Source organism: Mixophyes fleayi, chromosome 5, assembly GCF_038048845.1.
Source record: "Mixophyes fleayi isolate aMixFle1 chromosome 5, aMixFle1.hap1, whole genome shotgun sequence".
Lineage (NCBI taxonomy): Eukaryota > Metazoa > Chordata > Amphibia > Anura > Limnodynastidae > Mixophyes > Mixophyes fleayi.
In genome coordinates, this window is record NC_134406.1 from 254,494,690 (window position 1) to 254,519,395 (window position 24,706).

The 24,706-nt window shown below is 42.1% G+C and overlaps 1 protein-coding gene across 2 annotated transcripts in view; it reads left to right on the plus strand.

Annotated features, from left to right (window-relative positions):
* Nucleotides 1-24,706, plus strand: part of OXR1 (oxidation resistance 1) — a 376,123-nt gene that overhangs the window by 162,705 nt on the left and 188,712 nt on the right. The window lies entirely within an intron of this gene.

Here is a 24,706-nt window from a genome sequence, read left to right on the forward strand (position 1 = left end):
AAACTTTAACAACGACATAGGCTTTGAAAAGGCAGATTTTTTGGTGTGGCACCCTATTGGCTGTCCAGGTGCCATTGATTTAGTGACCTCTCTACTTAGGAGACACATGATATGAGCAGGGTCCCCTTACCCCTGTCTGTATTACCCAGTATTGTCTATTAATAAGTGTGTCCCCAATTGTAACTGTAACTGTAATTGGAACCTAGGCCACTCCCCGTACACTGCCGAACCCCGCTTCTTAACTTGAGTGGAGCTGGAGCAGGCCAGCACCAGTGTGGCGCGGGCTGTGACACCATAGCCCAGTGTTCCATTCCCTACCCATTACCAACATGGGAGAGCAGGTAAGAAGCTGAAAGTGCTGCCCCTCCATGTTAGCAGCCAGCGCTCATTGTGTGGGAGCCACAGGATAAAAAAGAACACTGAATTATGCCACTCATACAGCACTTTAGGTGCCCTCCAATTTTTCTTCCCTAGGTGAATGCATAGGTTGGCCTCATGGTAGCACAGGTTCTGAGCTAGTGAGTATGTGTGTGCAGCATGCAGGTGCATACTAATTGCCCTGCCTACATTAAATGTACGCATTGGCAACACTTGCAGGGCAAAATAGTTTACTCAGCTGCAAATTGAGCACCTGAGGCAAAATATATCAGACCCTATATGTGTAGCAATATTAACCCAGGGTTTTATAGAAGTTACCGCTCTACTCCTTACATGGTCGGTGAATCTCCATAACAATGCTTTATTTTTTCATGTCTCTTTAGCTGTCTGCTCTTGGGACAGTTGACTTAGTGGAATCTAGATCCATTGGACTGCTGGGCACCTCTTCTTCTCATAATAATAGTAAAGCAGGCAGAAAAAGCAACCCTACACTATACTTACCTACCTGACAGCCTATCTAGCCTTACACTGCTCTACCTGACAGTCTCTCTAGCCTTACACTGCTCTACCTGACAGCCTCTCTAGTCTTACACTGCTCTACCTGGCAACCTCTCTGGCAATACATTGCTCTACCTGACAGCCTATTTAGCCTTACACTGCTCTACCTGACAGCCTCTCTAGCTTTATACTGCTCTACCTGGCAGCCTCTCTAGCCTTACACTGCTCTACCTGACAGCCTCTCTGGCAATACATTGTTCTACCTGGCAGCCTCTCTAACTTTTTACTGCTCTACCTGACAGTCTCTCTAGCCTTACACTGCTCTACCTGACAGCCTCTCTAGTCTTACACTGCTCTACCTGGCAACCTCTCTGGCAATACATTGCTCTACCTGACAGCCTCTCTAGCTTCATACTGCTCTACCTGGCAGCCTCTCTAGCCTTAGACTGCTCCACCTGACAGCCTCTCTGGCCTTACACTGCTCCACCTGACAGCCTCTCTAGCTTCATACTGCTCTACCTGGCAGCCTCTCTAGCCTTAGACTGCTCCACCTGACATCCTCTCTGACCTTACACTGATCTACCTGGCAGCCTCTCTAGTCTTACACTGATCTACCTGACAGCCTCTCTGGCCTTGCACTTCTCGCCATGACAGCTTGGCCTTTAACCTTCAATGACCAGGACCTACTACATCCCTGAGCACACTGACCACTACCTGCATTGGGTACTGTCTGCATTTAGGGCTGTTTTCTAGCCCTAGTTATTCTGACCTTCACCATCTCTTCACCCCATCCTGACAGAAACCACAATCTAGATCTCTCACTAATCCACTACCAGACATACAGTATAGAAGGAGGCTTGTCTAACTGGCTACCACTATAGTGACTAAAAGGAGCTCTCTTTGACCCACTACCTTCTACTGTCTGTTGCCTAAATCCTGCATCTCTTTCCAGCTATAGGTACCAATGATAGCACGGACCTGATAATAACAGCCAACCAGGTCCAAGCCAATGGATAGTGTAACAGAGATAGTAACAGGTTTCCCCCTGTGTTCTTTTACTTAGGCTTTAAAGATGATGGAAACATTAAAATCTTGTGATGTCATATAAGTGGGCAGGGCCATCTTTTCCATTGGGCACGATGGGCAGGTGCCTGGGGGCCCTACGGGCAAGGGGCCCCATAGGCAAGGCTCTTAATAAGAAAAAATAATCCTGCAAAAAAAAAAAATCCTGCAAAAGGAAAACTACAAGGGTCACTGAGCGAGTATATTTAAAAAAAGCAGTGCATAGGGGCCCTGATGCACTGCTGTGCCCCGGGGCCTGTAATGTTGTTAAGATGGCCCTGTAAGTGGGCAGGGTCTGTTTTTCTAACATATCACGGAAAACAAATAGCCCAACAAGTAGTTTTTGTCTTAGACAATAGAATCCTAAAGGCTAATCAGGGCCGGTGCTAGGGTCCTTGGCGCCCCCCCAGGCACACTTTCACATCTGCGCCCCCCCCCCCCCCCCAGGCACACTTTCACATCCGCGCCCCCCCCCCCCCCCCCAGGCACACTGTCACAATCCACCCCCCCAGGCACACTTTCACAATCCGCCCCCCCCTTCCCACGTCTTTCCTTACCTTTACTTGCCGCCATAAAGCTGCTCCTCTCTGCTCCGTCTCCTCCCTTCCACTCACTGATACTGTCGGGCCGTGATGATGATGTCACGCCCGGCAGTCAGTGAGTGGAGGGGAGGAGATGGAGCAGAGAGGCGGCGGTGGTGATCCATAGCCCCTTCCACCTCCCCGTGGATTTATTGGAAGCTGTGCGGCGGCCGTGGAAGGTATGGTCAGCGGTCACCGCACAGTTTTAAAGTAATTTTAATTCTGTGGTGCCCTCCAGAGCCCGGCGTCCTAGGCAACTGCCTAACCTTGCCTAATGGGGGCCCCGGGCCTGAGGCTAGTTCATGCTTGTTGTATTATGCATATTATCTCAAACATCAAAACTGCTAATAGAGAGATGGAATTGTGATGATAAATCCTCATTTGAGCTGGCATAGTAAACTCCCCACACATACTCTGTCTAGACTACTTAACATTCTACAAATCTCTAACCATTAATCTGACAGGAAAATGCATTCGAAAAGTAAACAGACTTTGTCAGTGAAACATTGGGCAGCATTTATAAACAGATGAGAAAAAGTAGGAATGAAGGAAAATGTGGGAGCAAAATTGGTACCTAAAATTGATTAAATCTTCACACCAAAAGCTGTAAGTAATGAATTGCATGTTAAACAGCAAGTAGGAGAAGGCGATGAAGAATCTGACCAAAAATGACAACTTATAATTGTGACTGGATCACTGATAAATAACTTCTGGTATAAAGTTATTTAAAAGAAATAGCGCAGTGCGCTTATTTATATAATTGCCAATGCACTTATTTTTGATATTGTGTATATTTTGAGAGAGGAAATCATTATTTCTGAGACCAGGGTAGAAAATTTGTTTTTTCTGTTTTAACCTTGCTAGAGGAAATGCCTTATTTCTGATGTATATATCTGATACAATAAGCCTTTTTTTGAAAGCCTTTTGCATATCTTGGTGTAAGAAAATGCTTTGTTTGGGGTTGTACCTGTCTTTGGCAATGTGTATTCTGCGACTGTCTAAAGAAAGGATTCATGTTGATTGGATATTTTGATGTGTGAGGGTTCACTTGAAGACAGGAAGGTTTAATTAAAGATGTGCTGCTAGATTTCCTGTGTCTAAAAACAAGATGCAGGACATCACAGCGTTTCTAGAATTTCACAGATAAGTGTAAATATTGTTACCCTTGTGCATGTCTATCTATGTTTTGGTAAATAGGTTACATCCGGATTCTAAAAATAGCCTGTGTCTAAACTGTATAAAAGGCACTGGCTTGTATTAAAAACTTGTTCTTCTTGTTTCTGACCTTAGCACTGGTACCTTCAGCCAGTGTGAGAGCAAATAAACATCCGTTGCTTCAAAGACCTGCTTGAAAACATCTTCAATATTGCTGTATTCCTGTGACTTTCAGATTAGACCCTAAATCTAATCTGTTCTCCGGCTGTTTCTGAGCTTTTCCAGTATCACCGCTCTGCCTGCTACCCTGCAGCCCTGGTCAGTGTGATAGGCATGGGGGGATTCATCCATTGCACCCCTGATCCATAGTAAGAGGTCAGGAGTATCAGCCCTGGTATACCAGTAACGGGGTACACTCGCAGTGTCAGTTACCCAGAAGAAATCCGGTTCTGGATGCCGGAATAGGAGTCCAGTGGTGGCAGCCTTTGTAAGCCCCTCCTACTGTGGCAAGAGGGCGCATTTGTGATAACGAAAGTGAACAGTGGCAAAGTAAGCCCAGCCAGTTCCCAGCAACAACAGACAGGGTGGCATAGGCGGTCCATCCTGTCACAATAATGGATATGGTATTTTTAATAGTATCATAAACTTTTTTTTAAGTCTCAATAGATGAAAATATAAATAATATATGCTCTCTACATTTTAAGAACATGACTATTTTATAACATTTGTACAATTACTAAACACTATATTGTAACACTTGTAGGGGCTCATGTAGAGTTGTATGCTAACTGCATTTCCAGCGTATAATACATTTTACTTCTGCAAATGCCCACAAAGCACTAGTTACGTTGTGGCCATATGTAGACTGAGTCGCATCTTGTGCTCATGGATGCTTGTAGCCCCTAGCTATTGAATACGCGGAATGGGGGAAGGGGGTGTGTGTAAAGGCGTGTTGGAGAAAATACCCCGTATGTAGATCGAGACTCAGACGCAGATGAAGACGGGAAACTTACGGGTGCTCAATCAGAGGTGTAAGTTATAAATTGATATTGATGACCATCAGCATTTCTGTTTGTGTTTTTAGACAGACTCTACATGAGGTTCATACTAGATATGCTCATTGACCACCATGTTTTGGTTTTGGTTTTGGATCTGGATTAACTTTGTGTTTTGGCAAAACCGCCCTCGCGTGTTTTGGTTCCCAATTTTTTTTTTCTAAAATCCCTTTTTTTTTTTTTTTCTAAAATCACATAATTTGGTTTTTTTTTATCCCTACATTATTATTAACCTCAATAAAAGAATAATTTCCAATAATTTCCAGTCAATTTTTGTCAAGTGACAAGAACCCCGCTGCCCCTCCTGTTTCTGTGTGAGCAGTGGCACTGAGCAATGGCACTGGAGAATGGAGAGTGACAAGAACACTGCTACCCCTGTTTCTGTGTGAGAAATGGCGCTGGATCTCCTGGGGAGGGAGGTACTTATAGAATCCAAAATTTGCTAAATCTGACAACGCAACAATGACGTTTTGCCCCGATTCAGATCCGAGGATGCGCGAAAGTACCGAGCCAGCTCGTGAGTCTACTCGGATCCCCAGAGTTCGGGTAGGTTCGGTTTTCAGAAAACCGAGCCCGAGCATCTCTAGTTCATGCTGTTTTATGTATCATTTTGATAACATTATTCATTAAGAAAAGTAAGGCAAAAAAAGTGAGTTAGTTTTCTCCTGGACAAACCATGTTACAATGCAAGGGGTTAAATACAGGCTGTTTTCTCATGTAGCACACAAATACTTGATAGCTTTTTCTGAATACTGAAATATAAAGTTGCTTTGGGGCAGTGTTGGCTAACCTGTTACACTCCAGGTGTTGTGAAACTACAAGTCCCAGCATACCCCTCCAGCAATAAGCTGCTATATATTGGCAAAGCATGCTGGGACTTGTAGTTTCACAACACCTGGAGTGCCACAGGTTAGGCAACGCTGCTAAGGGCGTTCCCTACACCAACTATAAATTTGTATACAATACCGGTCCACTGGAGGTCCCCAATGCCCCCATCCATTAAAGAATGGTTTAGAATGTCCATGGACCACCTGATCTTATCATCCGCTGACAAGTACCACGAGTACTACCTGTTGTGTTTCAAATGGCTATAATTCAAGGAAACCCCCCTGTATACCCTCTGTATACCCTCTGTAATAATTGAGGTCTCCTGGATCCCTCCACAGTGCTAGACCCACTTTCTACATCATCACACACTGATATCATGATATATGTCTCTCTCGGCTACCCTACAATCACCCCCTTCCCCACTTTACTGTTCCCCATCTCTCCCCATTTCCCCCCCTTACCTCTCCTATATTACAGTGAAAGTGTTATTAAAGTGTCTGGTTTGTTCTGAAGTGTTTACACTAAACCTGCTTCAGAGATCTTTCACTATTTCATTTGTTGACCTGAAGACAAACCGTAATAATGACATATATTGAACTCAAGTTTGTAATATTTTGTTAAAAGATTCACATCCCATGCTCTGTTTTACATTGTTCACTATGTCATTTGCATGTGCTGTACTTTTTTCCCCCAATAAATATTGATTGTACAAAAAATATATATATATATCTGCCATCACATTTTAAATTGACCTCCCCCTCCAATGCAACATGGTTTTGTCAAGGTGCAAAGTTACTCTTTTTTTTTTATTTACTTTCCTTAGCAAACATCTTTAATGGTTTCAGACTAATATGTAGAAACGTTTGGCCCCAATTAACACTCAAACACCTGTGTGCTTGACATCTAGACAGGACAGAACTGTATGAATCCACAGAACTATTTACCTTACATGCAGACTTTCTGAATCTGTCCACCGGGACAGGGGTAAGGGGTACTGAGGGGGGCGTGGTGACGTCTCTGTGCCCCCATAGCACCGCCCCCACTATAAAATGCTGATATACACGGTATTGAATAGTGGGGGTGGAGCTTAATGACGTGATTATGCCCCTCCTCCGATATTCAATGCCATGAATATTGGGAATATTGGCAGTTTTTAGGATCTGGGAGGTTTGCCTACTCTTCCGGCAGTCCGGGAGGACTCCCTGAAATTCGGGAGCCTCCCACAAATTTCGGGAGAGTAAGCAAGTATGCTATTTACAAAGACGTATCCCTATTGAAAAAAAAAAAGATTTGCAAGTTGGGATGGGGTTAAAACTTCTTTCCCAAGTCTAGTACTCTAACCCTTTAGCATGTCTAGAACATATTACAAGGAAGAATAGGAGCCTAACCAGAAAACATTGTAGCTTAATTTCCAAAGCAACATACTAATGACTTTCAATATATTTGTATCTGCATTACCTCCCGATAGCAGCACTGACTGTATTTATAATGCCTATATTCTAGTTAGAGATCATAGTTAGAGATTACCACAGGTACAATGAGCAGAGTATATCACAAGACATGAAAAGCTTCTGGTTTCTCTCTTAAACTCAGCAGGCTTTGAGTACATGTGTGGAAAGACGTAACTATCGTAGATGTAGGGGTTACAGTCCCTGTACTCTGCTTTAATAATCCATCAATGCTGGAGGAGGAAGGGATAAGATCTGCTAGGAATGACAGCAGGATGTTTCAACAGATGCAGCGTATCCTGTGATTATCATGAAAGCTGACTGGCAGAGGTCCCCAATAATTATACCAGGATCCCGCTGCACTGAGCATAGGGGCGAGATTTGCACCAGAGTTTTAGTGTGAGGAAGAAAGGGGTTCACAGCTCAACAGAGGATGATATGTAAAAACTCAATCAGGTTTTATTTGGAAATCTAGTTTGAATCATTATAAATCGTAACCTCCCGTAACCACGTGTAGTATACTGTGGTTTGTAATTTTTTTTTTTTTAAAAATCCAAAGTTAAACAAACAACAACTGTTAAGCATATTAAAAATTAATGTAACAGCTGTGAAGTGATCTTTTCATAAGGGACACATATCTGCACTTACCAGCAGCTATTGGCGTCTCATTATCTGTTACTTATTAAACGGCATAGAATCCATATGGATGTGTGTGTGGTTTTGTAGCTGAGATAGATGAACATTCTACAATGCAAGCAAATCCGTTTCCATGACAACGCAATACTTTGCCCTGACAATTGGTTTTTTTTTATTCAATATGGAAAACTAGTCAAGTTGTTGGTCCGAAAATGAGGGTTAAGCAGAGCATCAGTTTTGGGTAGGTTTCAAAACAACATATATTTTTTACTTTGGTTTAACCCAAATATTTGAATTTATTGGGAAAATAAATCTGAAAAGCAATGCACCTCTCAGATGGGTGTCAATGAGCTTTTGGTTTGATAAATGAAAGGAAAATAAAACTCAAACACTTACATATATTTATCACAGGAAAAACAACCTCTAATTTATTCCCATAGCAGTCACAGAACAGCATAAATCTTGCTGTCCGGAACCTCTATATATCTTTCCAGACTGCTGCCATTTTGAATAATGCAGTCCTATAATTCTCTTGCTTTGCAAATGTCCTACTAGGTATTACCAGTCACGGATAAAGTCAGGAGAAAAATGCGTTTGAGCAAGTATAAAAAGAATGGTAAATGATATTACTGAAGGAAGTACGTTACCAACCTGCGGATATTATTCATAAAAGAAGAAAAGAAAAAAAAGCAGTTTCTGTATTTAGCACAGAGTTATGATTTTATTCAGCTATCAAAGAGAAAAAGAAAGCTGTTACCTGAGGAATGATTTAATACTTAATTACATTGTTTAATAACTTAGATTGTGTTTACCTACTGCAGCTAAATATTTCCATATTTACAGAGGAAATTTCTTTCTATTATAAAAAAATAAGATAATTACAGTGTGCCAGATGTAGTCTTATAAATTGACAAAAACGAGCTTTGAGAGAATCTCTTCTGCACAGCAGATCGGTTAATATTATCTTGTATAAAGTAATGAAGTAAGAATAAAGCTCAACTTTACTGTACATTCTACTGCACGGTTGTTATTAAGTCTTCTAAAAAGGAAAAGTGGAGGTGTTGCCCATAGCAACCAATCAGATTCATTGCATTCTAGTACATTCTAGAACATGATAGCTTGAATCTGATTGGTTGCTAAGGGCAGCACCTCTACTTTTTCCTTCTATAAGGTTTGATAATTCAACCCCTAAGAATGATAAAACCTTTCACCCCCTCCAACACAAGCAGCAAAGTACACATCTTTTCACAGCTTTTAGCCAATGGTTAACAACTACTGTGATGGGTCAAAAAGTATTAAATTATACTGCTATTCAGATTTGCTGTCAAGCTCTAAATATTGCATACGATTGCATACCTCCCACCTGGTGGGATGTCCCTATTTGCGGACAGCAAAAGGGGCAATGAGATTAACTACAACAATTTAGGGTGTGCACTGCTCCATTTCCTCCTGTGTGCACCAAAGTCTATTTTTTGGTGAACAGCTGTATTATATGTAAGAAACAATTCCTATATGCATATAGCGCCACTCTGCTCAAAAAGCAGAGGGTTCTGGCAGCTCTACGCTAGTGCATAAAATCCTTTATTTTGTGGGGAGTTATATAAGATTGTGTATTCTTTAAGGAGCACTCATTGCCATACAGAGTAATGTCCGTCTATTTTTGCTCTGCAAAAGTACCATTATTTTAAATGCAGGCTCCTTGGGTCTTTTCCTCTACTTTTAGTAGGACCCATGTTCTGCCTCCACAATGGAGGAGTTCATTTCTAGGCACACTCCAAGGCAGTGTTTCTCAACTCCAGTCTTCAGGACCCACTAACAGTGCAGGATTGCCAGGTGACTAGTGAAATAATTATACCACCTGCTACACTGTGTCACTCAGTAATGAATACACCTGTGTTCCAGCAAGGAGATATGGAAAACATGTACTGCTAGGGGGTCCGGAGGACTGGAGTTGAGAAACACTGCTCTAAGCGATCCAATTATCATTATTATTATTTATATATTTATAAGGCACAGATTCCACAGCACTGGATACAGAAGCAAGTAACGAATAGGTGAGGTAATGCATATAAGTAGCACAAATGAGTGTGAGTAATGCTATGGGGACTCACACAGAATGGAGCCAAAGACGTGACAGGGCGAACGAGGGAATCAGACAGTAGACAGACATGGGATAATAGGTAGAGAGGATCCTGCCTTTGAGAGCTTACATTCTAGCGGGAGGGGTGGTGAGAGACAGTAGGACCAACTGGAATGAAATGGTGTTTGTAAGCTAAGGAAGAGGAGGTGATGGATAAGATGGTTAGAAGGTGGTAGAATAGGTAAGCTTGAAAAGGTGAGTTTTGAGTGAGCTTTTGAAGGACTGAAGGTTGAGGGACTGATGAGTGAGGTGGGGTAGGGAGGTCCAAAGAATAGGGGCAGCACGGCAGAAGTCTTGCAGGGGAGCATGGGAGGAGGTAATGAGAGTTGAATTGAAGCGGAGGTCAGAGGCAGAGCAGAGTGGCCAGGTAGGTATGTACCTCGAGACAAGGTCAGAGATTTAAGTAGTAGAAATGTTGGTAATTGCTTTGTAATTGAGCGTAATAAGCTTGAACTGGATCTTGAAAATGATAGGAAGCCAATGAAGGGATTTCCGCAGAGGAGTAGTGGAAGAGGAACGACAGCAGAGGAAGATGAGCCAAGCAGCAGCATTAGGATGGATTGAAGGTCAGAAAGGTGAGAGACAGGAAAGCCAGTGAGAGGGAGATTGCAGTAGACGAGATGAGAAATGATGAGCGAATGGACCAGGATTTTGGTTCATATCCAATAAAAAGATTCACAAAAAGAAAAGAACTACATATAATAAATACAGTCCCTATTGTTTGTCCTGCAATATTGTATGTAGACAAATAATTCCATTTCCAAAATACACTTACAATCAATATAATTATTGATCAACCACACATAAATAATATGATGAAGAGCCGCCCATACATCGAATAAAGCTGTCTCTCACACAGGAAGGGTGAGGATAGAAGTATCAGTTCACCTAATACACCTGACCTATTGATGTTTGGTAACTGGAGACTTGCAAATTTGTACTGGATTTATTGATAATAAAATTGGGTTTGTGTGACACTCCCCAGGAAAGACATGTTACATTTTAGCATTGAGTAATAAACCGAGATGTAAAATTGTGTCACAGGTTCCCCTTGGAGACCACATCCCAGTAGGAAAGGAGGGAGGGGGTGGACAGAGTGTCTTTTAAAAGATGAGACCAGTTACTAGAAATTGGGAGATCAATCAACATTGCTAAGCTGTCCATCTTCCAAGCCAATTTCCCTTGGCGCATATTATAAGCATGTAAGTTTATATTCTGAAACTTTGTCCTTTTATTTTTAAATCTGTTTTGCCGTATCTTTTCTCTTAAATTGTTTTAATAACCTGTAGGCATTGTACTTTTTGTATATTAAATCTAAAAAATGTAATAAGTGATGTCCTTATCTCTCTAAACAAATTCGCTGCCAGTTTAGAAGAGGTTGAGTGCTTGTTTGTGTTAACACTTTAAATACCAGTGTGGGAGGTGTTAACTAATTTTTCCTATCAGAACACAGAGTGTTCGCTATTGAGTAATTAATACATAGGCGTTCTACGGGTCTTATACATAGATGGTGGAAGAACCTAAGTGTGTAAGAGGTGTGGAAGTGGGGAGTCTGTGTTGGGGAAGTTAAATCTGTAACCTAAGGGATAGGTGAGTGCAAGGTTTAGGCTGCCCCCTTACAGTGTCCCTTTACAGTAAACACTTGAGTCATGAGTGCGCAGAGTGCGGTTTGTGACAGGTCAAAAGGCAGTTAGGAGTGCTTTCCTGACGAAAGAGTGCTGACATATTGTGTGACTGTTTGAATATATGATAAGATATTAGCTCAGGGATCTGATAGAGGTGGCTATTTCTGACATTGTTCACAATACATATAAGCAATAAAAGAGGAACGACACAGCACACCTCTTGAGACTTTGCTGCCTTTCTGCACACTTAGTCGTGCTTCTATTTTGTGGAGGTGTCTCCTGAGTGTGGAGATTAGCAGTGTACCTTGATGGTTATCGGATGCATCACGCCAAGGCACTGTTGCAAAACCAAGGTTTGCTGAGTCATCAAGGCTGTAGCTAACACAAGCAAATCCCACAAGCTCTGTACAGCACCGGATGCATCGTTACAAATGTCTCTGACAAAAGAATCTGATTAAATTAGAAAAAAATCTTTAGAACTCAGGAAATGTATGCAGAAGGTGGGCAGTTGTTTCTACACTTTTTTATGCTGTACCCCAAAGGTTTCAGTAGTCATGTCTAAAACATCTGGAACACGTAATAAAGCAATAGTCCATATTTAAACTCAGTATAATTTTGTTTTTATATTTCTCGAGGAAAAATTCAGATAAAATAAATTTGCATTTCAAAAACACACTCAAGCTGTTATGGCGAGAATTTTTCAGCTTGCCCTACAGCTAAGTGTTTGTCTTAAATACCTTAATAATAGAGGTTCCCCTGTTACACAGGTCCATTGCAAATATTTTGGTCGTGCTGAATTATTATGCAACAGTGGCAGACTGTAATCAAATTAATCAAATTCCCTAAGACAACCAGCCAAATGAATATTGTACATTTTGTGAGCAGCCAGATGCTGCTTCTCAGCTGCTTGGAAACAGGATGCAAAGCATCTCCCCTCCTCTCCCATTACATACAATTGAAAATATAATTAGCTAGGCAATACTCTATAGTCTACTAAGGCAACATAGGAGGAATATAACAAAGTAGAGAGCGCAGAATCACAGGGACTTCCCGCAAACTTTTAATGAACATTCTTTTATTGGGATTTTAATTTATTTGGTTTTATATAGTTTAAAAGTATATTTTCCTACTTTTTATAACTTCCCTCCTGATGATCCAGGGGGTGAGGTTCAAATAGCAGGCGACGGGGTGTGACAACATTTTTTGCATCATCACGGCCCCTCCGCCTGATGCGCAATATTTATTATAGAACTTTACCTAGGTTCTGTGGGTTGGGAACGTTGTGGCCACAGTGAATCTGTCGACACAAAAAGGGTGACATTCTGGCTGTTGACATTTCAGTGTGTCCACGTGCTTAAGATGTAGACTTTGTGACAGTCGACAGGTAGTGAAGTCAACAGTCATAATGTCAACATTCAAAGGGCAGTGGCAGCAGACCCAGTGGCAATACAGCCACCAGCACAAAAAACACAACAATACAACAATTGGAAAGCTCCCACCCAACCCCCAAACACATTAAAACTTGTGCTGGCAGCCCACAGACCCGCCATCAGTACTGCCATCAGCAGAAAATAGTTAGATCAAAATCAGCATGGTGGCTAAGGGGTTACAGTGCTGGGGACATGAGTTCAATTCCCGACCATGACCTTATCTGTGAGGAGTTTGTATGTTCTCCCCGTGTTTGCATGGGTTTCCTCTGGGTTCTCCGGTTTCCTCACACACTCCAAAAACATACTGGTAGGTTAATTGGCTATTAACAAATTAACTCTAGTCTATGTGTCTGTGTGTGTATATTAGGGAATTTAAACTATAAGCTCCAATGGGTCAGGGACTGATGTGAATCAGTTCTCTGTACAGCGCTGCAGATTTAGTGGCTCTATATAAATAAATGGTGATTATGATGATGATGAAATAACCCATGTATCAAGTACCTTCCATTTCCAAAAACTTAACTTTGATGGGATCCCTCCTTTGAGAAATGACCATTCACTCTATGTATCAGGGTACCAGCACTGGCGTATAGAATGGACCTCAGCATATATATATATATATATATATATATATATATATATATATATATATATGTATATATATATATATAAAATAGATACAAACTTCAGCTTCTGCAGATTGCCACTGCGCTTGGTCATTAAAGCTTTATTTTATCTCTTTATTTTCCTGCTTCACTCTCATCATCCAGCTGCTCAACCCCTGCTCTCTCTGACTCAACTCTAAACTTTCTCACCTCTATTTTCTCACCACTTCACTCCTGCCTCTGACTTTTCACTGCTCTCCTGACACTATTTTCCCAATGCCTTCGTAGTTACTAGTATTAACTCCATCATTGCCAGGGGCAAACGCAGGATTTGTAGAGGGGTATTTTCACACCACGCCACCAGTGGGCGTGGCCAGCATGCATGGGGGAGTGGCTATAATGTTAGACAGTGCTTGGCTGCTCTCCAACTCTTCCTATCCCCATAATATACATGGTCAATGCTGCATGCACTACTGTTAGGTGCACGCAGCTCTCCCTTCTCAAGCAGAGCCGTGTAAAGCGGGGGCAGGGTCCAGCCACCTCAATTATAGAGTGCCCTAGGCTTGGAGGGGGGTTTCCAGGCACTAAGAACCCCCCCCCCCCCCCCACACGGTTTGCCTATGATTGCTGTACTGCTCTACCATAAAATTAAATTACCAAAATATTGCTTTGCCATGGTATTGCCTTGCTGTGGTTTTACCACTACCATCATGGCCCATTCTAAGCCTCACTGGGCCTGAAACATTAAGGAAAGCAAAGCATTAAAAAGGAGTAACTTTGCACCTGGGCAAAACCATGTTGCATTGGCGGGGAGGGAGCGTAAATTTAAAAAGTGAGGACAGATTTATAGTTGGGGTAAGACATGTCCTAGATCAATTTTACATTTCAGTGTAAAAATAAACCTATCACATATTTGTGTGCTAGATGAAAAAACAGCTTATGTGCAAAATAATAAACTGATTTGCACCCCTTGCATTGTAGCATGGTTTGTCCCGGAGAACATTTACTCCTTTTGTCTCTCCTTACCCTTTTTTTTTTCAGAATGTAAGGGCTTACAGCCAGGGTTCTCTACCCTATGTCACATGTCTGTACTCTATAGCACATGTCTGTACTCTATGTCACATGTCTCACATGTTCTAACTCCCTGTGTACGACGCTGTGGAATCCTTGTGGTGCTTATAAATAAACAATAACAATAATAATAACTATATTTTTCAGAATACTAGTTGCATGGCCACAATGAATGCAGTGTATGGATTAGGGATGAGCGCACTCGGATTTATGAAATCCGAGCCCACCCGAACGTTGCGGATCCGAGTCGGATCCGAGACAGATCCGGGTATTGGCGCCAAATTCAAAAGTGAAACTGAGGCTCTGACTCATAATCCCGTTGTCGGATCTCGCGATACTCGGATCCTATAAATTCCCCGCTAGTCGCCGCCATCTTCACTCGGGCATTGATCAGGGTAGAGGGAGGGTGTGTTAGGTGGTCCTCTGTGCTGTTTAGTTCTGTGCTGTTTAGTGCTGTGCTGTTTAGTGCTGTGCTGTTTAGTGCTGTGCTGTTTAGTGCTGTGCTGTGCAGTGCTGTGCTGTGCTGTGCTGTGCTGTGCTGTGCTGTGCTGTGCTGTGCTGTGTTCTGCAGTATCAGTCCAGTGGTGCTGTGTGCTGTGCTCTGTCCTTCTGAGGTCAGTGGTGCTGCTGGGTCCTGTGCTGTGTCCTGTTCAGTCCAGTGGTGCTGTGTCCTGTGCTCTGTGCTTCTAAAGGCATAGTTATTTCCCCATTATTCCCAAGTTTTTAAAAAATAAAAAAAAAGTAAAAAAAAATAAAAAATTAGAAATTTAAAAAAATATATATAATTATAACCAAATGTGCAAAACCAATCCAGCAGTATAAGTCCATTGGTACTGCAATATTACCAAGTTCACACATTCTGCAGTATCAGTCCAGTGGTGCTGTGTCCTGTGCTCTGTCCTGCTGAGTTCCGTAGTGCTGCTGGGTCCTGTGCCGTGTCCTGTTCAGTCCAGTGGTGCTGTGTCCTGTGCTCTGTGCTTCTAAGGGCATAGTTATTTCCCCATTATTCCCAAGTTTTTAAAAAATAAAAAAAAAGTAAAAAAAAATAAAAAATTAGAAATTAAAAAAAATATATATAATTATAACCAAATGTGCAAAACCAATCCAGCAGTATAAGTCCATTGGTACTGCAATATTACCAAGTTCACACATTCTGCAGTATCAGTCCAGTGGTGCTGTGTCCTGTGCTCTGTCCTGCTGAGTTCCGTAGTGCTGCTGGGTCCTGTGCCGTGTCCTGTTCAGTCCAGTGGTGCTGTGTCCTGTGCTCTGTGCTTCTAAGGGCATAGTTTTTTCCCCACTATTCCCAAGTTTTTTAAAAATTAAAAAAAAGTAAAAAAAATAAAAAATTTAAAAAAAAAAAAAAAATATATAATAATTTAAACCAAATTTGCAAAACCAATCCAGCAGTATAAGTCCATTGGTACTGCAATATTACCAAGTTCACACATTCTGCAGTATCTTGTGCTACATATAATGGAGACCAAAAATTTGGAGGATAAAGTAGGGAAAGATCAAGACCCACTTCCTCCTAATGCTGAAGCTGCTGCCACTAGTCATGACATAGACGATGAAATGCCATCAACGTCGTCTTCCAAGCCCGATGCCCAATCTCGTAGTACCGGGCATGTAAAATCCAAAAACCCCAAGTTAAGAAAAAGTAGCAAAAAGAGAAACTTTAAATCATCTGAGGAGAAACGTAAAGTTGCCAATATGCCATTTACGACACGGAGTGGCAAGGAACGGCTTAGGCCCTGGCCCGTGTTCATGACTAGTGGTTCAGCTTCACCCACGGATCTTAGCCCTCCTCCTCCTCCCCCCCCCTACAAAAAATTGAAGAGAGTTATGCTGTCAGCAACAAAACAGCAAACAACTCTGCCTTCTAAAGAGAAATTATCACAAATCCCCAAGTGAGTCCAAGGGTGTTGGTGGTTGTCAAGCCTGACCTTCCCATCACTGTACGGGAAGAGGTGGCTCGGGAGGAGGCTATTGATGATGTAGCTGGCGCTGTGGAGGAACTTGATGATGAGGATGGTGATGTGGTTATTGTAAATGAGGCACCAGGGGGGGAAACAGCTGATGTCCATGGGATGAAAAAGCCCATCGTCATGCCTGGTCAGAAGACCAAAAAATGCACCTCTTCGGTCTGGAGTTATTTTTATCCAAATCCAGACAACCAATGTATGGCCATATGTAGCTTATGTAAAGCTCAAATAAGCAGGGGTAAGGATCTTGCCCACCTAGGAACATCCTCCCTTATACGTCACCTGAATAACCTTCATAGTTCAGTGGTTAGTTCAGGAACTGGGGCTAGGACCCTCATCGGTACAGGGACACCTAAATCCCGTGGTCCAGTTGGATACACACCAGCAACACCCTCCTCGTCAACTTCCTCCACAATCTCCATCAGATTCAGTCCTGCAGCCCAAGTCAGCAGCCAGACTGAGTCCTCCTCAATACGGGATTCATCCGAGGAATCCTGCAGCGGTACGCCTACTACTGCCACTGCTGCTGTTGCTGCTGTTAGTCGGTCATCTTCCCAGAGGGGAAGTCGTAAGACCGCTAAGTCTTTCACAAAACAATTGACCGTCCAACAGTCGTTTGCCATGACCACAAAATACGATAGTAGTCACCCTATTGCAAAGCGTATAACTGCGGCTGTAACTGCAATGTTGGTGTTAGACGTGCGCCCGGTGTCCGCCATCAGTGGAGTGGGATTTAGAGGGTTGATGGAGGTATTGTGTCCCCGGTACCAAATCCCCTCGAGATTCCACTTCACTAGGCAGGCGATACCAAAAATGTACAGAGAAGTACGATCAAGTGTCCTCAGTGCTCTTAAAAATGCGGTTGTACCCACTGTCCACTTAACCACGGACATGTGGACAAGTGGTTCTGGGCAAACGAAGGACTATATGACTGTGACAGCCCACTGGGTAGATGCATCCCCTTCCGCAGCAACAGCAACAGCTGCATCAGTAGCAGCATCTACAAAATGGCTGCTCATGCAAAGGCAGGCAACATTGTGCATTACAGGCTTTAATAAGAGGCACAACGCTGACAACATATTAGAGAAAATGAGGGAAATTATCTCCCAGTGGCTTACCCCACTTAGACTCTCATGGGAATTTGTGGTGTCAGACAATGCCAGTAACATTGTGCGGGCATTAAATATGGGCAATTTCCAGCACGTCCCATGTTTTGCCCACACCATTAATTTGGTGGTGCAGCATTACCTCAAGAGTGACAGGGGTGTGCAGGAGATGCTTGCGGTGGCGCGCAAAATTGCTGGACACTTTCGGCATTCAGCCAGTGCCTACCGCAGACTAGAGGCACATCTAAAAAGCATGAACCTGCCCTGCCATCACCTCAAACAAGAGGTTGTGACGCGCTGGAACTCCACCCTCTATATGCTGCAGAGGATGGAGGAGCAGCAAAAGGCCATTCAGGCCTACACAGCCACCTACGACATAGGCAAAGGAGTGGGGATGCGCCTCAGTCAAGCGCAGTGGAGACTGATTTCCGTGTTGTGCAAGGTTCTGCAGCCATTTGAACTTGCCACACGAGAAGTCAGTTCCGACACTGCCAGCTTGAGTCAGGTCATTCCCCTGATCAGGCTGTTGCAGAAACAGCTGGAGAAAGTGAGGGAGGAGCTGGTAAGCCATTGCGATTACACCAAGCATGTAGCTCTTGTGGATGTAGCCCTTCGTACGCTTTGCCAGGATCCGAGGGTGGTCACTCTTTTAAAGTCAGAGGAATACATTCTGGCCACCGTGCTCGATCCTCGGTTTAAAGCGTATGTTGTGTCTCTGTTTCCGGCGGACACAAGTCTACAGCGGTGCAAAGACCTGCTGGTCAGGAGATTGTCCTCTGAAGAGGACCGTGACATGCCAACAGCTCCACCCTCATTTTCTTCCACATCTTTGGCTGCGAGGAAAAAGCTCAGTTTTCCCAAAAGAGGCACTGGCGGGGATGCTGATAACATCTGGTCCGGACTGAAGGACCTGCCAACCATTGCAGACATGTCTACTCTCGCTGCATTGGATGCTGTCACAATAGAAAAAATTGTGGATGATTACTTTGCTGACACCATCCAAGTAGACATGTCAGACAGTCCATATTGTTACTGGCAGGAAAAAAAGGCAGTTTGGAAGCCCCTGTACAAACTGGCTCTATTTTACCTGAGTTGTCCCCCCTCCAGTGTGTACTCGGAAAGAGTTTTTAGTGCAGCGGGGAACCTGGTCAGTGAGCAGCGAAGGAGGTTGCTTCCTCATAACGTTGAAAAAATGATGTTTATAAAAATGAATAATCAATTCCTCAATGAAGTACAGCACTGCCCTCCAGATACTACAGAGGGACCTGTGGTTGTGGAGTCCAGCGGGGACGAATTGATAATGTGTGATGAGGAGGAAGTACACACTGTAGGGGGAGAGGAATCAGAGGTTGAGGATGAGGACGACATCTTGCCTCAGTAGAGCCTGTTTAGTCTGTACAGGGAGAGATGAATAGCTTTTTTGGTGTGGGGGCCCAAACAAACCAATCATTTCAGCCAAAGTTGTTTGGTAGGCCCTGTCGCTGAAATGATTGGTTTGTTAAAGTGTGCATGTCCTATTTCAACAACATAAGGGTGGGTGTGAGGGCCCAAGGACAATTCCATCTTGGAACTTTTTTTTTGGCATTATATGACCAATCAACAGTCGTTTGCCATGTTCAAAAAGTAAAACCAAATGTAAAAAAATTCAAGAAATTAAACCAAAAGTAAAATGCCGTGTCATAATTTAAAACAAGAGGTATTGACGTGCTCTAAAACTACTGTATTGTTGTTTATATTTTATAAACACTACACTTGAAAGCTTGAGTCTTTCAATAGAAAAGTAACTGTCCATTGCATGAATATTTGCAACAGGGACAATTTTAGGGTTAAGAAAGTCAACTAATAACACTTCGACGCTGTCTGTCTTTATAAACACTACACTTGGAAGTTGGAGGAGGTATTGTGGCCCCGGCACCAAATTTACTACCGGGGCCACTCCACTGTGCAGTCCATATTTAGGTGTATCAGATATTAAACAACGGTGACAGTTGATGCCCAATTTTTTAATTATATTGTGGCCTCGGTACCAAATTGTGTACCGGGGCCACCCCACTACGCAGTCCAGATACTTGTTTGGTGGAATTCAGACCAGTTGAGGGTTTTATTATTATATTGTGTGGACCACTCTATCTATACCACACTACAACTCTATACCACTCTATTTCCTACTTTAATTCTATTTCATACTTTAATTCTATTTCCTACTTTAATTCTATTTCATACTTTAATTCTATTTCATACTTTAATTCTATTTCATACTTTAATTCTATTACTAATTAATTACCATAAAGAGGAACAAAATAAACCAATTTTACCAAAAGTATAATATGACTTAGACTTACAAACACTACACTTGAAAGATCGTGCCTTTAAATGAAAAAGTCAGTCTTCATTGCACGACTATGTGCAACAGGGACAGTTTTTTGGGTTTACAAAGTCAAACAATAACACTTTGACCCTGTCTGTCTGGGATCTCAATGACGAATTGTCTGTACCATGTTTGGAGGAGGTATTGTGGCCCCGGTATCAAATTGGGTACCGGGGCCATCCCACTATGCAGTCCAGATACTTGTTTGGTGGAATTCAGACACGTGGAGGGTTTTTTAATTATATTGTGGCCTCGGTACCAAATTGTGTACCGGGGCCACCACACTACGCAGTCAAGATAGATAGATGCGTATTGCGTATCATAGATAAAGTACATTCAGTGGTGTGGGGCAAATTGAAAAATATTCAAAATGCACTGACATTATCAAAAACAAGAGGTTGTCACACGCTAAAACTCCAACATGTATATGATGGAGAGGATGGAGGAGCAGCCGTATGTGTAGTGTAATGCAGATCTGTTGAAGGTTTTTTATATATTTTATTGTGGTGCCCAGTGCCCACTCCTCTACGCAGTCCAGGTACAATTATTGGTGGGAATCATAAAAGTTCAGGGTTTTTAATATATTGTGGTGACCCACTCCTCTACGCAGTCCAGGTACAATTATTGGTGCGAATCATAAAAGTTCAGGGTTTTTAATATATTGTGGTGACCCACTCCTCTACGCAGTCCAGGTACAATTATTGGTGCGATTCATAAAAGTTCAGGGTTTTTAATTTATATTGTGGTGACCCACTCCTCTACGCAGTCCAGGTACAATTATTGGTGGGAATCATAAAAGTTCAGGGTTTTTAATATATTGTGGTGACCCACTCCTCTACGCAGTCCAGGTACAATTATTGGTGCGAATCATAAAAGTTCAGGGTTTTTAATATATTGTGGTGACCCACTCCTCTACGCAGTCCAGGTACAATTATTGGTGCGATTCATAAAAGTTCAGGGTTTTTAATTTATATTGTGGTGACCCACTCCTCTACGCAGTCCAGGTACAATTATTGGTGCGAATCATAAAAGTTCAGGGTTTTTAATATATTGTGGTGACCCACTCCTCTACGCAGTCCAGGTACAATTATTGGTGCGATTCATAAAAGTTCAGGGTTTTTAATTTATATTGTGGTGACCCACTCCTCTACGCAGTCCAGGTACAATTATTGGTGCGATTCATAAAAGTTCAGGGTTTTTAATATATATTGTGGTGACCCACTCCTCTACGCAGTCCAGGTACATTTATTGGTGCGAATCATAAAAGTTCAGGGTTTTTAATATATTGTGGTGACCCACTCCTCTACGCAGTCCAGGTACAATTATTGGTGCGATTCATAAAAGTTCAGGGTTTTTAATTTATATTGTGGTGACCCACTCCTCTACGCAGTCCAGGTACAATTATTGGTGCGAATCATAAAAGTTCAGGGTTTTTAATATATTGTGGTGACCCACTCCTCTACGCAGTCCAGGTACAATTATTGGTGCGATTCATAAAAGTTCAGGGTTTTTAATTTATATTGTGGTGACCCACTCCTCTACGCAGTCCAGGTACAATTATTGGTGCGATTCATAAAAGTTCAGGGTTTTTAATATATATTGTGGTGACCCACTCCTCTACGCAGTCCAGGTACATTTATTGGTGCGAATCATAAAAGTTCAGGGTTTTTAAGATATTGTGGTGACCCACTCCTCTACGCAGTCCAGGTACAATTATTGGTGCGAATCATAAAAGTTCAGGGTTTTTAATATATTGTGGTGACCCACTCCTCTACGCAGTCCAGTTACAATTATTGGTGCGATTCATAAAAGTTCAGGGTTTTTAATTTATATTGTGGTGACCCACTCCTCTACGCAGTCCAGGTACAATTATTGGTGCGATTCATAAAAGTTCAGGGTTTTTAATATATTGTGGTGACCCACTCCTCTACGCAGTCCAGGTACAATTATTGGTGCGATTCATAAAAGTTCAGGGTTTTTAATTTATATTGTGGTGACCCACTCCTCTACGCAGTCCAGGTACAATTATTGGTGCGAATCATAAAAGTTCAGGGTTTTTAATATATTGTGGTGACCCACTCCTCTACGCAGTCCAGGTACAATTATTGGTGCGATTCATAAAAGTTCAGGGTTTTTAATTTATATTGTGGTGACCCACTCCTCTACGCAGTCCAGGTACAATTATTGGTGCGATTCATAAAAGTTCGGGGTTTTTAATTTATATTGTGGTGACCCACTCCTCTACGCAGTCCAGGTACAATTATTGGTGCGATTCATAAAAGTTCAGGGTTTTTAATATATTGTGGTGACCCACTCCTCTACGCAGTCCAGGTACAATTATTGGTGCGATTCATAAAAGTTCAGGGTTTTTAATTTATATTGTGGTGACCCACTCCTCTACGCAGTCCAGGTACAATTATTGGTGCGAATCATAAAAGTTCAGGGTTTTTAATATATTGTGGTGACCCACTCCTCTACGCAGTCCAGGTACAATTATTGGTGCGATTCATAAAAGTTCAGGGTTTTTAATTTATATTGTGGTGACCCACTCCTCTACGCAGTCCAGGTACAATTATTGGTGCGATTCATAAAAGTTCAGGGTTTTTAATATATATTGTGGTGACCCACTCCTCTACGCAGTCCAGGTACATTTATTGGTGCGAATCATAAAAGTTCAGGGTTTTTAAGATATTGTGGTGACCCACTCCTCTACGCAGTCCAGGTACAATTATTGGTGCGAATCATAAAAGTTCAGGGTTTTTAATATATTGTGGTGACCCACTCCTCTACGCAGTCCAGGTACAATTATTGGTGCGATTCATAAAAGTTCAGGGTTTTTAATTTATATTGTGGTGACCCACTCCTCTACGCAGTCCAGGTACAATTATTGGTGCGATTCATAAAAGTTCAGGGTTTTTAATATATATTGTGGTGACCCACTCCTCTACGCAGTCCAGGTACATTTATTGGTGCGAATCATAAAAGTTCAGGGTTTTTAAGATATTGTGGTGACCCACTCCTCTACGCAGTCCAGGTACAATTATTGGTGCGAATCATAAAAGTTCAGGGTTTTTAATATATTGTGGTGACCCACTCCTCTACGCAGTCCAGGTACAATTATTGGTGCGATTCATAAAAGTTCAGGGTTTTTAATTTATATTGTGGTGACCCACTCCTCTACGCAGTCCAGGTACAATTATTGGTGCGATTCATAAAAGTTCAGGGTTTTTAATATATATTGTGGTGACCCACTCCTCTACGCAGTCCAGGTACATTTATTGGTGCGAATCATAAAAGTTCAGGGTTTTTAAGATATATTGTGGTGACCCACTCCTCTACGCAGTCCAGGTACATTTATTGGTGCGAATCATAAAAGTTCAGGGTTTTTAAGATATATTGTGGTGACCCACTCCTCTACGCAGTCCAGGTACAATTATTGGTGCGATTCATAAAAGTTCAGGGTTTTTAAGATATATTGTGGTGACCCACTCCTCTACGCAGTCCAGGTACATTTATTGGTGCGAATCATAAAAGTTCAGGGTTTTTAATATATATTGTGGTGACCCACTCCTCTACGCAGTCCAGAAAGATACCTTGTTGCAACGTTTTGGACTAATAACTATATTGTGAGGTGTTCAGAATACACTGTAAATTAGTGGAAATGCTTGTTATTGAATGTTATTGAGGTTAATAATAGCCTAGGAGTGAAAATAAGCCCAAAAACTTGATTTTTAAACTTTTTATGTTTTTTTCAAAAAAAATCCGAATCCAATACCTTAAATCCGAACCGAGACCTTTCGTCAAGTGTTTTGCGAGACAAATCCGAACCTCAAAAATAACGAAAATCCGGATCCAAAACACAAAACACGAGACCTCAAAAGTCGCCGGTGCACATCCCTAGTATGGATACTGAGCTCATCCTTATCAGTGCAAATCTGTATATATTTAGTACAAGAGAAATAGGAGGTATTGTCTTATACAGTATTTTAATCAAAATATTTCAGCTCGAAAGCAACATCAACATTTTTGCCTAGTACCTACACTCACACTGAGGATGATATATCATACTGGCCTACTCTCCCCTAATTTCCACATGAAAAAACAGTGAGTATTTAACTTGTGTGCAAAACAGAATACTAATTTGCACCCCTTGCATTGTAACATGGTTTTGTCCAGGAGACTGAAATAAGAAGTTTCTTCAGTTAAGATCCTTAATGAATCAAGCCCTCAGTCTGTGGTCTCCCCCGTGTCTCCATTTCTCTTCTCACATCATGACTTTGCCCAGGTAACATGCGGCCCTGTCCTCACTAACACAATCACACAAGTGTAAAGGTCATTGTCTCCCACAAGAATAGCTCACTCATCCTCTGAAATGCTAAACATTCCGACGATCTGATTGCCCACAGGTTGTTTTATTCTCGCCCGTTTACTAAAAGGGGACAAAGAAGAGCCAGAGAGGAAAATGAACTATAAAAAGTGCTCACACCCTAGTACAACAAATCTTAACAGTATTAACTTATAAAGCCTGGAGAATAAGCATTGTTACAATTACATCCAACATACAGAATACAAGGAACTTAACTGTGCAGTGGGTCTATACTTAAAGACAGGGACATTTCCAGTTACAAATTTTGGAAACCGGCCATATTCCTGAAAATTAGGTATAGTAACTACTGTGCGGTGATGAGTTTTGTCTCAATGATGTTGCTGATTGCTAGTGAATTGATTGTTGCATTCT